General features: G+C 36.6%; 1 protein-coding gene across 8 annotated transcripts in view; it reads left to right on the top strand.

The window, feature by feature from the left end:
- The window catches only part of PCNX1 (pecanex 1), a 184,014-nt gene that overhangs the window by 42,914 nt on the left and 128,466 nt on the right, over positions 1-12,634 (top strand). The window lies entirely within an intron of this gene.

The following is a 12,634-nucleotide window of genomic DNA, read 5'->3' on the forward strand; positions in this document are numbered from 1 at the left end:
TGGGATCGAGCCCCACATCAGGCTCCTCTGCTATGAGCCTGCTTCTTCCTCTCCCACTCCCCCTGCTTGTGTTCCCTCTCTCGCTGGCTGTCTCTATCTCTGTCGAATAAATAAATAAAATCTTTAAAAAAAAAAAAAAAAGATGCTCCTAGGGCTCTTATCACTTAGGAATTCCAAGGGTTTTAGGAGCTCTGTGCCAGAAACCAGGGGCAGAAACCAATATATATATAATTTCAATTATTTCACAGGAGTGATTAGGAAAAAATGTCTGAAAAGGCTCCTTAGGGTGATAATGGGGGAAAAAAAAGTTGTGGAACACTGCCTTGGAGGGAAGACTGCCTAGTGTAGTGGTTAAAACTCAGATTCTTGAGGCACCTGACTGGGTCACTCAGAAGAGCCTGCAACTCTTGATCTTGGGGTTGTGAGTTTAGGCCCCACATTGGATGTAGAAAATACTAAATAAATAAACCCCCACAAACTCAGATTCTTAACACTGGAGTTAGACTCTTTTTACCGCTTACGAACTGTAGGCAAATGACTTCATAGCCTCAAGTTTTCTTATCCATAGATAGAGGTAATAATAGTACTTTATTCAAAGCATTGTTGGGAGATAATCCACTTAACCTACCTGGTGCTGGGTGGAACACTAAATTAGTCATTCTTCTAAGAAGCTCAAGAAGAGTAAGGATCTGCTTATTGCAGTATTACCATTTTTAAAAGAGATTTTATTCATTTATTTGACAGAGCGAGAGGCAGAGAGAGATCACAAACAGAGGGAGAGGGAGAAGCTCGACTCCCTGCTGAGCAGAGAGCTCAATGACTTGAGCCAAAGTCAGATGCTCAACCGATGAGCCACCCAGGTGCCTCGCAGTATTACCATTCTTTCAAAGGGTATCTGGGACTTAATAGGCATTTAGTAAATATATGTTGAATCAATGAATAAAGCTCATATTCACTGAGTTAAGTGTGTCAGAGTTGCCATTATGGACAATGAGTAAATGGTGGTATTAAATATGCTATATTCACTCCTTAATTCATTTTTTCTGTTAAGCTTATTTACCTCCTCTTAAATCTAGTGTATATCATATCTTGCCTGATTTTAGCATTTACTTTTTTTTTTTTTTTAGAGAGAAAGCATGCGTGCATGAGTAGGGGTTGGAGGGGCAGAGAGCAAAGAGAGAATCTTACGCAGGCTCCATACCCAGCGTGGAACCCCACTGTGGCGGGGGGTGGGGAGCTCGATCTCACAAGCCTGAGATCATGACCTGAGTTGAAATCAAGAGTCTGGTGGTTAACTGACTGAGCCACCCAAGCACCCCTAGGATTTATTTTTAAAGATAGAGATGAATTATACAGCAATGCAATACCATCTTTCTGTTTCAAGCATATTCAGTGAGCTCAGGCCAAAATGGTATGTGGGTTGTTAGTATTCTTAAGAGTATGTATTTAATTTATACATCTTACTGATTTACATTCTTTTTTTTCCTTTTTTTTTTTTTTTTTTTTTTTTTAAAAAAGNTTAAGAAAGAGCGTGAACTTGCGCAGGGGGGAAGGAGCAGAGGGAGGGGAAGAGAGAGAATCTTAAGCAGGCTTCATGCCCAGTGTGGAGTCCCATGTGGGGCTCGATCTCACGACTCTGAGATGATGACCTGAGCCAAAATCAGGAGTTGGACACTTAACTGACTGAGCCACCTGGGCCCCCTAAGAATCCATTATTTTATATGCATTGACCTAAAGATAATCCTATTGGATAGATCCTCAGCTGACATTTTGTGAGGTAATAACCTAGCTGCTATTTTTCAAAATTGCAAGGTCATGTTGACAGACGTTGTTAATGAATTCTTATTTTCATTTACTATGAATCCTGGAAAAATTGTTTCAGTAAAATATATCAGAAACAAATGGAATAAAGAAATAGGTCAAACTATTTAAAGTTGAACTTTGTAACCAGCTTCTGGTCCTCATATTTACTACTTAAATGAATTTTTATCAATATACTGAATTATTCTTATCAAATTAGTCAAGGATTTATTTAGACTGATTAATAAAAGAATGATTTATACACTATAATGTCAAGTTATTAATTTACGAGAGGAAATATGAACCAAGATCTTGGCATAGGATACCCTATTCTCTTTCTAGTGTGATTAGGTTTTCTCAAAAAAAATTTGTGAATCAAAACATTGGTGCTTCTCAAGTTATGTTCTTAGATAATAATTCTTTCAGATTTCATTTGGGGAATTTTTTGGTAAAGAATGGAGTTCTTTATTCAACATGAATAAATGTATGAATGATAAATGTACGAGTCTTTAATTTAGATGTATAAATACCTCTACCTTTCTGTTTTTATTTGCTGTTCTGACAGTTTAATAACCAGTTAAAATTTCCAGATGTACCAGTTATTTTTTATTTTTTTTATTTTACTTTAGTTTGGCTTCTGCTTGTTGGCTTGGGTATCTTAATCTCATTAGAAAGCCATTTCAGGGGCGCCTGGGTGGCACAGTGGTTAAGCATCTGCCTTCGGCTCAGGGCGTGATCCCGGCGTTATGGGATCGAGCCCCACATCAGGCTCTTCCACTATGAGCCTGCTTCTTCCTCTCCCACTCCCCCTGCTTGTGTTCCCTCTCTCACTGGCTGTCTCTATCTCTGTCGAATAAATAAATAAAATCTTAAAAAAAAAAAAAAAAAAAAAGAAAGCCATTTCAACACTTACGTGAGGATGGATTAGTTTTGGAAAGGATTTTTGTGAATCACTAATTCCACCTATATCATTTCCGTTATTGGCTAATTGTATTTGGGAATATATATTTTGAAATAGTTTATCTAAATATGTTTAATTATATTTATACATAAAATTTTTTTACTGGAAAAAATAAAAGTATGGGAAAATTCCTATAAAATATATGTAATTATTTTAGTCCATCAGTATGTATCCTTTTTTTTTGGTTAGGGTTTTTTTTTTTTTTTTAGTCCTTGCTTTTCATATCCATGCCATCTTCTCATATATATTTTAAGCTGCCCATCTCTAGCTGCTAGTACATTTATGTTGATGATGAGTTATATGTACTATATTATTTTGGTTCCTTTTCATCTGGGTAATATGTAATTTTTTTTTTTTTTAGATTTTATTTATTTATTTGACAGAGATAGAGACAGCCAGCGAGAGAGGGAACACAAGCAGGGGGAGTGGGAGAGGAAGAAGCAGGCTCATAGCAGAAGAGCCTGATGTGGGGCTCGATCCCATAAACGCCGGGATCACGCCCTGAGCCGAAGGCAGACGCTTAACCGCTGTGCCACCCAGGCGCCCCGGTAATACGTAATTTTAAATGTTACTTCCCTAAGAAGAGCATTCAACTGTAGCTAAAAATGTAAATACAAATACATGCTATAGAGTGACATAAATATAAAATGCAAATATAAATAGATCTAAATGATAGTATCTGGTATTTTTCATGATTCTATTCATATTAAAATATAGATAAAATTCAAACTTCTGCAGAAATATGGGTAACCTCAAGTTCTAATGGTTCACTTATAAATCAGTTAGTTGCCTTTGGGGAGAGGTATTCTGAGTTTGTTACAGAGGTTCCCAGTTGGCCCTCTGAAATCAATTTGTCTTACTGTGTAGTTGCAGTTACAGAAAATTATATTTGTGTGTGTGTGTTTTTTCTATGGGAAAGTATGTGTGCATCTCAGCATTGGGAGTACTTTTCCCTTTCCCTCTGCAACCCTGTCTTCTGAAATGAAATATCTACCTGGAATGCTTTACAACCCCTCCCCCCCTCGCCAAAGGAGACTGTGGAAAGAGGTCTGAATTCCTAGAGCCATGATTGTGACGTGAAGGCCTTTTTAAAGTTCTTTGGGGGCAGCCCGTATGTGAAAACTGTAAGGCTTGGGGCGCCTGGGTGGCACAGCGGTTAAGCGTCTGCCTTCGGCTCAGGGCGTGATCCTGGCGTTATGGGATCGAGCCCCACATTAGGCTCCTCTGCTGTGAGCTTGCTTCTTCCTCTCCCACTCCCTCTGCTTGTGTTCCCTCTCTCACTGGCTGTCTCTATCTCTGTCAAATAAATAAATAAAATCTTTAAAAAAAAAAAAAAGAAAACTGTAAGGCTTAATTCATTTCCTTTCTGACCTAACCTGTTTCCTTACCCCTAATTGACATTCATTTTCTACTAAGCCCTCATTTTTCCCCCATTTTCCTTCAGTATTCTCTCTGTTTGCCAGAAACGAAAGGCGGTATAAATAGGGAACTATTCTGCACGTGGTAGGAATTAGCTTATCCTTTTATATTCTTTTTGTGAATAAGCCAAAAGGGATTTTCCATCAGAGTGAGTAAGCAGAGGTGTGTCTCCCTGTTTTTGTTTTTTGTTTTTGTTTTTTGCTTTTTGGTTTTTTTTGGTTTCAGATTTATTTATTTTAAAGAGAGAGGGAGAGAGAGCATGGGGGGAGGGGCAGAGGGAGAAGGAGAGAGAGTCCCAAGCGGACTCTGTGCTGAGCAGGGAGTCTGACGCTCGACCTCATGATCCTGAGGTCATTACCTGAGCTGAAACCAAGAGTTGGTCGCTTAACTGACTGCACCACGCAGGTGCCCCCACCTTTTTTTTTTTTTTAAAGATTATATTTATTTATTTGACAGAGAGAGAGAGACAGCCAGTGAGAGAGGGAACACAAGCAGGGGGAATGGGAGAGGAAGAAGCAGGCTCCCAGCAGAGCAGGGAGCCCTATGTGGGGCTGGATCCCAGGACTCTGGGACACACCCTGAGCCAAAGGCAGATGCTTAACGACTGAGCCAACCAGGTGCCCCGACCTTTTTTTAAAAACATATTTTAGTGATTGGAAAAAATAAAAAGAAGAGTAAGGTTTCATGCTGTGTGAAAATTACAGGAAATTGAAATTTCAGTGTCCATAAAAATAGTTTTATGAGAAAACACCATGCTTTTGTGTTCATATATTGTCAGTATTGTCTAGGGCTGCTTTCACACTGCTAAGAGCAGAGTTCAGTTGCAACAGATCCTATGACCTGTAACGCATGAAATATTTTTTGTTTGCCTTTAAATGGAAAAGGTTTGCCAGCCTTTGATTTAGAGGCAGGTAGGTGTCATGATTAAGAGCAAGGAATCTGGAGTCAAACTGCTCCTTAATGCCTCATTCTGAGACCTTGGGCAAGTTACTTATCTCTTTGTGCCTCAGTTTCCCCATCTGTAAAAATAGAAGAATCACAGTGCCATCTTCATGAGGTGATCATGAGGGTTAAATGAGTTAATATACATAACACACTTAGAAATGTGCCTGGTACATGGTAATCACCAAGTATTAGATGTCAGTTGATATCTAAGTGTAAGATGTGGTTGTTGCTATTAGATAGCTGATAATCACTTTGTAACGTGAACTGAAAAATATGCATTGAAATCAGTTCTGCTTGAGAATAGTTACAGATTTATTAAGGAAATACTTGTTAACTGTATGCTTCCAGATTTTGATTCACTGGTGTTCAAAATAATGAAAATTAAGAATCTAAGCCTAGATAGTGAGCATATGTCTTTACATTGCTGCTGCACATAAAAATGAGCACTGTATAAAAGATTGTTTTTCTGCCATGCAGTGTGCTAGCATAGGGGGGAATTAAGTCGATTTTTGAAATGAAATACAAGATAAATTTATTTCATGACTGTGATAAATCTAGTATGATTATTTTTGTGATTCTGAGTGTCTTTCTTAAGAGTCCTATCAGAAATGTATTTGGCATGTTGAATAGCTTGAATCCATCACAGGTTGGTTTTACTTTTTTTAATATTAAGGATAAACTATCAGAATTTAAGGGACTAAACTATGCATGTAACATAAAATTAACCATTTTAACACATTTTTAAAGTGTATTATTTGGTAATGTTAAGTATATTTACATTGTCGTGCATTGGATCTTCAGAACTTTTTCGTAATATGAAACAAAGTCTGCACCTATTAAACAACAACTCTCTATTTCTTCCTCTTGCCAGCCTCTGGTAACCACCATTCTGCTTTCTATTTCTGTGAATCTGACTACTTTAGATACCGGGTATAAGTGGAATCATCCAGTATTTTGTCTTGTTGTGATTTAGTTATTTCAGTTGGCAGATGGCCTCAAGGCTCATCTATGTTGTAGCATATGACAGGATTTCCTTCCTTTGAAAGGCTGAATAATATTCCATGATATGTATAGGCCACAGTTTGTTTATCATCCATGGATGGATATTTGCACTGCTTCCATCTCTTGGCTATTGTGCGTATCGTTGCTGTGAACAAGGGTGTATAAATATCTCTTTGAGAACCTGCTTTTAATTCTTTTGGATAAGTACTCAGAAGTAGGATTGCTGGATCAAACCTGGTAATTCTACTTTTAATTTTTTGAGGAGTCACCATACTGTTTTCATGGAGGCTGCACCATTTTACATTCCTATCAACAGGGCGCAGAAATTCCAGTTTCCCCACCTCCTTGCCAAAACTTGTTATTTTCTCATTTTTCGTCCCTCCCTTCCTTGATAGTAGCCGTCCTAATGGTGTGTGGTAATATTTCTTCGTAGTTTTGATTGGCATTTCTATCCATCCAACTTTAAAGAGAGATGATCTTATTAAAAGTATCTAACACAGTATCTCAGTAAGGAGGCTTACCACTGTTTGGGGGTCTGTATTTGATCTGAATATCTAATGCTATCTAACAGCCATTAGTACTTGGTGCCATTATTAGGGATGTATAATTGAGAGTTGAGATATTTTTTAACTTTTTGCAAATAAGGAGTAAGGTGAGAAACTGCCTTGATTGGAATTTGATCTATTGCTAAGTCATCCGTTATTGAGATGAATATAGATCATATCTCTGTAAAAGATGAAAGCTAATATGAAAACCTTTTTATCACTATTAAAATTTTAGCTCTTTTCTTCTAATTATAAAAGAAATACATACTCATTACCAAAAAAATATATCAAGAAAATACAGTAAAGCTTAAGTTTATGTTTGGAATATAATACTGTATTTATACAGTTAATGTGGCTGCATTTGGCTGCAGTTTTCACTGTCATACTCCACTGGTAACTAGTCTACAGTTTCCCATTTTCCTTCCGATTTTCAATTACGTTTTTGCTGTTTTTTGTATAAACGTCTTATAGTGTTGCATATACAAGAGTTTATATCAATTTTATTTTATTTTTTTTTAAAGATTTTATTTATTTATTCGACAGAGATAGAGACAGCCAGCAAGAGAGGGAACAAGCAAGGGGAGTGGGAGAGGAAGAAGCAGGCTCACGGTGGAGGAGCCTGATGTGGGGCTCGATCTCATAACGCCGGGATCACGCCCTGAGCCGAAGGCAGACGCTTAACCACTGTGCCACGCAGGCGCCCCAAGAGTTTATATCAATTTTATACTTATGATAGGAATTGCTACATCTTGGGTGATTTATCTACAAATTTGTATTTCTGCCAATACTTTATACTTTGGTACTCTGGTTCTCCATACTTAGTTTTTTCTACACAGATGGGTATTAAATGATATATCGTGGGTTTCTTTTTTACTTTTTAAGCTTGAACTCACAACCCTGAGATCAAGAGTCATATTATGTACTGACTGGGCCAGGTTCCCCTACACTGTGGCTTTAAATTCTATTTTGTTTATTACTGATAAAGTCGAACATGTTTTCATTTGTTGTTTTTATTGGCTATTTATATATATTTTTCTGTGTAAGGTCCATTTATTGTCCTTTGTTTTCATTGGTTTGTTTGCCTCTTTGTTACTGATTTCAAAAAAATTCTTTATGTGTATTCTTTATGTATTGCATCTGTACGTACATATATAAATACGTACATATACCTATATAATAATACATGTTTTAATGGATCTGTAAGTTTATAGTGTCTCTTGAACAGAAGTTCTTAATTTTAATTCATCAGTCCTTTATAGTGTGTGCTGCAAGAATTGTGCTTAAATATCCTAAAGGTCATAAAACTATTTTTATATTTCTTCTAAAATTTTTAAAGTTTCGCTCTTTACATTAAAGTCTTTAATCCATCTGTCAGTTTAAGAAATTAAGATGTGGGGGCGCCTGGGTGGCTCAGTCGTTAAGCGTCTGCTTTCGGCTCAGGGCCTGATCCCAGAGTCCTGGGATCGAGCCCCACATCAGGCTCCTCCGCTGGGAGCCTGCTTCTTCCTCTCCCACTCCCCCTGCTTGTGTTCCCTCTCTCGCTGGCTGTCTCTCTCTCTGTCAAATAAATAAAATAAAATCTTTAAAAAAAAAAAAGAAATTAAGATGTGATTAAGATGTGATGAATCTCACGTAAAATACACAGTTCACCTGTTTCCTTGAATATGCATAAAAGCTGTGATGCCAAAAGTTTGGTAAACGTTGCCTTAAATAATAAGGGACTTTCAATAGTGGAAAAAGAAAAGAAACATATAAGGTGCTTTACATTAATAATAGCTATTTTAAGAGATTTGTTAAAAAATTTTTGACGTCAGTTGTGGGTGATAGTCTTCCATTCTGATAACCTTTAGATTATAGACCACTAATTTCTGACTGAACTGGCGTGAATACTTGAGTGTGATTACATAAATAACCAAATCCCCGTATTAAGAGGTTAATCATAGCATATTACCGAACTAAAAAAATACCCAGCTTGTTTGTTTTCATATTATAACTTTTGATGCATAAGATGTGTGAGATGTGTAGATAATTTAAGATGTGTAAGAAGAGCCCTTGAAGTCTGATGACTCTGCGGGTCTTTATCGAGAGCTTGTGGTGCTGCGACCTTTCTGAGTATTCAGTGAGGGCCTTGTTTGTACCCCATCTTCATTTGTTGCCGTCCACTGTTTGTAGGTATCTTAGGGAAGAAGTAAAACCAACCTTTCCATATAAACAATTTATACCTGTAGATAGACCTTGAAGTGAAGGTAAAATAAATTGACTTTTATTATCAGAGAGCAGTTAATATGCTTGGTCACATCAACATTAACTTGAAGATAATATCAATGATAAAATATTATAACTAGGATGAAGCATGACCTTTGGAAATATTAGTACATTTTAAAGTATTGTCTGTTATGGAACATAATTAACCTTAAGTCAGTAAGTACCTACCAGGGCCACCTGGCTGGGTCAGTCCATAGAGCATATGACTCTTGATCTCAGGGTGGTGAGTTCAAGCCCCATGTTGGGTGTGGAGCCTACTTAAAAAACTTTAAAAAAGCAAACTTAAAATATTTAAAAAATATGTGAATAGGTACCTACCCAAAATTTCAAAAAAGATATTTTAATTTAGAATTGGATTATCAATGGGATACAAAAATTGTATTTTTAACAGAAAAATAAGCAATTTTATTTCATACAAGTTTTTCCCCCAGAAAAAGAACCTGCTTTCCCATGAGATGATACTTGTTGATAAATAGAATTATGAATGTTTTTGAAAATCTTTCTTTGAAAACACAGTATCAACATATCTAATTTTTTTTTTAAAGATTTTATTTATTAATTTGACAGAGATAGAGACAGCCAGTGAGAGAGGGAACACAAGCAGGGGGAGTGGGAGAGGAAGAAGCAGGCTCATAGCAGAGGAGCCTGATGTGGGGCTCGATCCCATAACGCCGGGATCACGCCCTGAGCCGAAGGCAGACGCCCAACCGCTGTGCCACCCAGGCACCCCTCAATATATCTAATTTAATAAAATATAAAAGCAGCTAGTAAATACTACTTGGTTTGCACTTTTGTTATATGATCATAAAACTGAGGGATAGGTGTCCTAACTGGTCTTTGGTTGTTTGGTGTTTGATTTTAGGGGAACCACACTGAAATTTTGTAAAGGTAGACACCATTTAAAATTTTCTTGTAATATTAGTAAGGTAGTTACAGGGAAGGTTTATGATACATTTACGATCATACTAGTATTTTCAGCTGTGCTGGGGTCAGCTGAGAGTCCAGTGAAGTAATGTAAGTAGAGAACAAGTTTGAATAAAGTCACAAAACAGCCCAGTGTATGTCCATGCATTTTTATCCCTCCTTGGGAAAAGTGAAACTTACAGCACAGCTGTCCCCTGTCACTTAGAAACCTCCAGAGTAACCACTGACAAGGCTTAAGTATTTAAACCATAGGGTGTAAAATAAATGGATAATTTCTGTAGTTTGAGTAGAAAATACAGGTGTTCATCATCTGATACTCGTTTCTGGTATGAAATGGTCACTTGAATTTTTATTTAGCTTTCAGTCTTTTCACTGTTCAAAGTTTAAAGAAAAGAAATTCTGTACTTACTATATAGATCCTGTACATTTAGTATGTTTCCTGGCATTCAGTAATCCACTGTTAGCAATATAGTAGGGAGAGAGAGTTTATATTTCGATCTGTTTTAGGCATTCATAATCTTTGACTCTTTGTACAGGTAGATGTGATAGACCGTTCAATATTAAGTAGTCTCTTTTCTCTTTTCCCATTTGGAGGGGCCATTAACGTTTCCACTGGAGTTGTCTACCACTCTGAATAATAATGGTGAGGTTGTTCTCTTTCTATCTGCTTAATTACTATAATCAATAATTTTTATCTTAATATGGACTATGGTGATTAGTGATGGAAGTCTGACTTATTTTTCATTGACACTTTATATTTGAAAATGGAATTGGTATCAGTGTGTAGTAAAACATGCAGTGACTTAGGCATGAGAAGTATTGGTTAATTTTGTCCTTAAGATGGGTAATCTTGGCTGAGTCATTCAAAGTTACTAGGCCTCAATTTTCTGTCTGAAAATGAAGGTGTTGAACTAAATGATTGCCAAGAATTCTAATTCTTATGTGAACATATAATATAGAAACCGGCATCATGCAGAACTTTGTAAATCAGCAGTATGTTCTATGTGTTTGTGTGTGTGTTTACTTTGAAATTTTTGTCAATATGTGTGTGTGTTTTCTATTCAGGAAAGGTTATTCAGGGTGCTTTTTTTTTTTTCCTACAAAAAAATTAGATTTCTTAAAGTATAAATTAAAACAGTTTCAAACTCATATTGAACACATTCTTAACAATTATGTTTTAGAGGTCTGGGTTTTTTTTTTAAATATAGCTTAAGATCCCTTTAAATTGCACTTAAGATCTCTTTAAATTGTACTTACAAATTTAGTATTCATGTTTAAGTACTTAGATTATCTAATAAATCTTTCCAAGTACTTAACTTTTCTAAACCTGATATTTATGGATTTTCTAAAATTTTAAATACATTTTAAAATTTATAATCATAAGCCTAAATCAGTCATTCAGTGACATTTAAGTTGGGATCCCAGGTTTACTTTTTTATTTTTTTAAATTTTTAAAAATTTTTAAAATTTTTAAAATCTTTTTTAAAGATTTTATTTATTTATTTGACAGAGAGACAGCCAGCGAGAGGGGGAACACAAGCAGGGGGAGCGGGAGAGGAAGAAGCAGGCTCCCAGGAGGGAGCCCGATGCGGCGCTCAATCCCAGGACCCTAGGACCCTAGGATCACGCCCTGAGCCAAAGGCAGATGCTTAACGACTGAGTCACCCAGGAGCCCCATGAGCCATCCAGGCGCCCCCCAAGTTTTTAAAATACCAAATATATACCTATTATGCTCACATCCAACTCAAAAGTAGTAAACTGTGGCTTGATTTACTTTTTTTCCCGCTTCTGATTCCAACTCACAGTCTTTCCTTCTCTCTCCCTACCAAGAAACTTTTTACTTTTATCATGTTTGTATTCTGAACCCACCTGGTTCACCAGGCCCTTTTTAGTTTCAGCATCTCAAACAATTCGAAGTAACCTTTCCAAGCAAATTTGGAACCGTGTTCTCAGATGACTGAGGTTAAATCTTATGAAATTTAGAGCTACAGACACGGGAGTGATTTGTTTCTCATGAAAATGGGCATAAATTGAGTCTAGTTTTATCATCTCTGCCAGTGGTGACTCTGAGGCCAAGTGGGTTGGTCTCCACCCCGTCACCCCTGGACTCAGGTCCACATCCGCAGACCCTCAGGTATGATGGGTCTGCAATCTTCATGCCCAGGAAGCTTCTGAGTTTTTTTCAGTTAATCTGTTTTTTTGCTTGATTCTGTTCTGTATCCTTCTTTTTTCATTTGTCAGGCTACAGTTTTCAAGTATTTGAAAAGAAAACATCCTTGGATTTTGCATGTCTCCCACGTCTTATCTGCATTTTCAGTCACAATTCAAAGGTTATTCTTCTAACAGTTTTAACTAGAACAACTTTCTAGAATCCAAAGAATGTTTATATCCTGAAGAGAGTTACAGAGAGCACATAAACAGGGCTTATACATATTTGGACCATAATCCTGTTTTACTCATGTGTTATGTAATGTGATACCTAACTCTCCAATTTTGTCATAAGGTTTTATGCATGGACTTTATACTGTACTCTCCAGTGTTAATGTAACACAAGCCACATATGTAATTTAAAATTTTCTAGTAGCCACATTAAAAATAAGTAAAAAGAAACAGACGAGAATAAATTTAGTAGTGTACTTTATTTAACCCAGTATAATCTAAACAGTATTTCAACATGTAATCAGTATAAATATTGAGATGTTTTACATTCTTTTTTCTCATACTAAATCTCCAAAATCCAGTGTTAGTGCACATCTCAGTTCATACTAACCAT

Source organism: Ailuropoda melanoleuca, chromosome 14 (assembly GCF_002007445.2).
Source record: "Ailuropoda melanoleuca isolate Jingjing chromosome 14, ASM200744v2, whole genome shotgun sequence".
In the NCBI taxonomy this organism is placed as follows: Eukaryota; Metazoa; Chordata; class Mammalia; order Carnivora; family Ursidae; genus Ailuropoda; species Ailuropoda melanoleuca.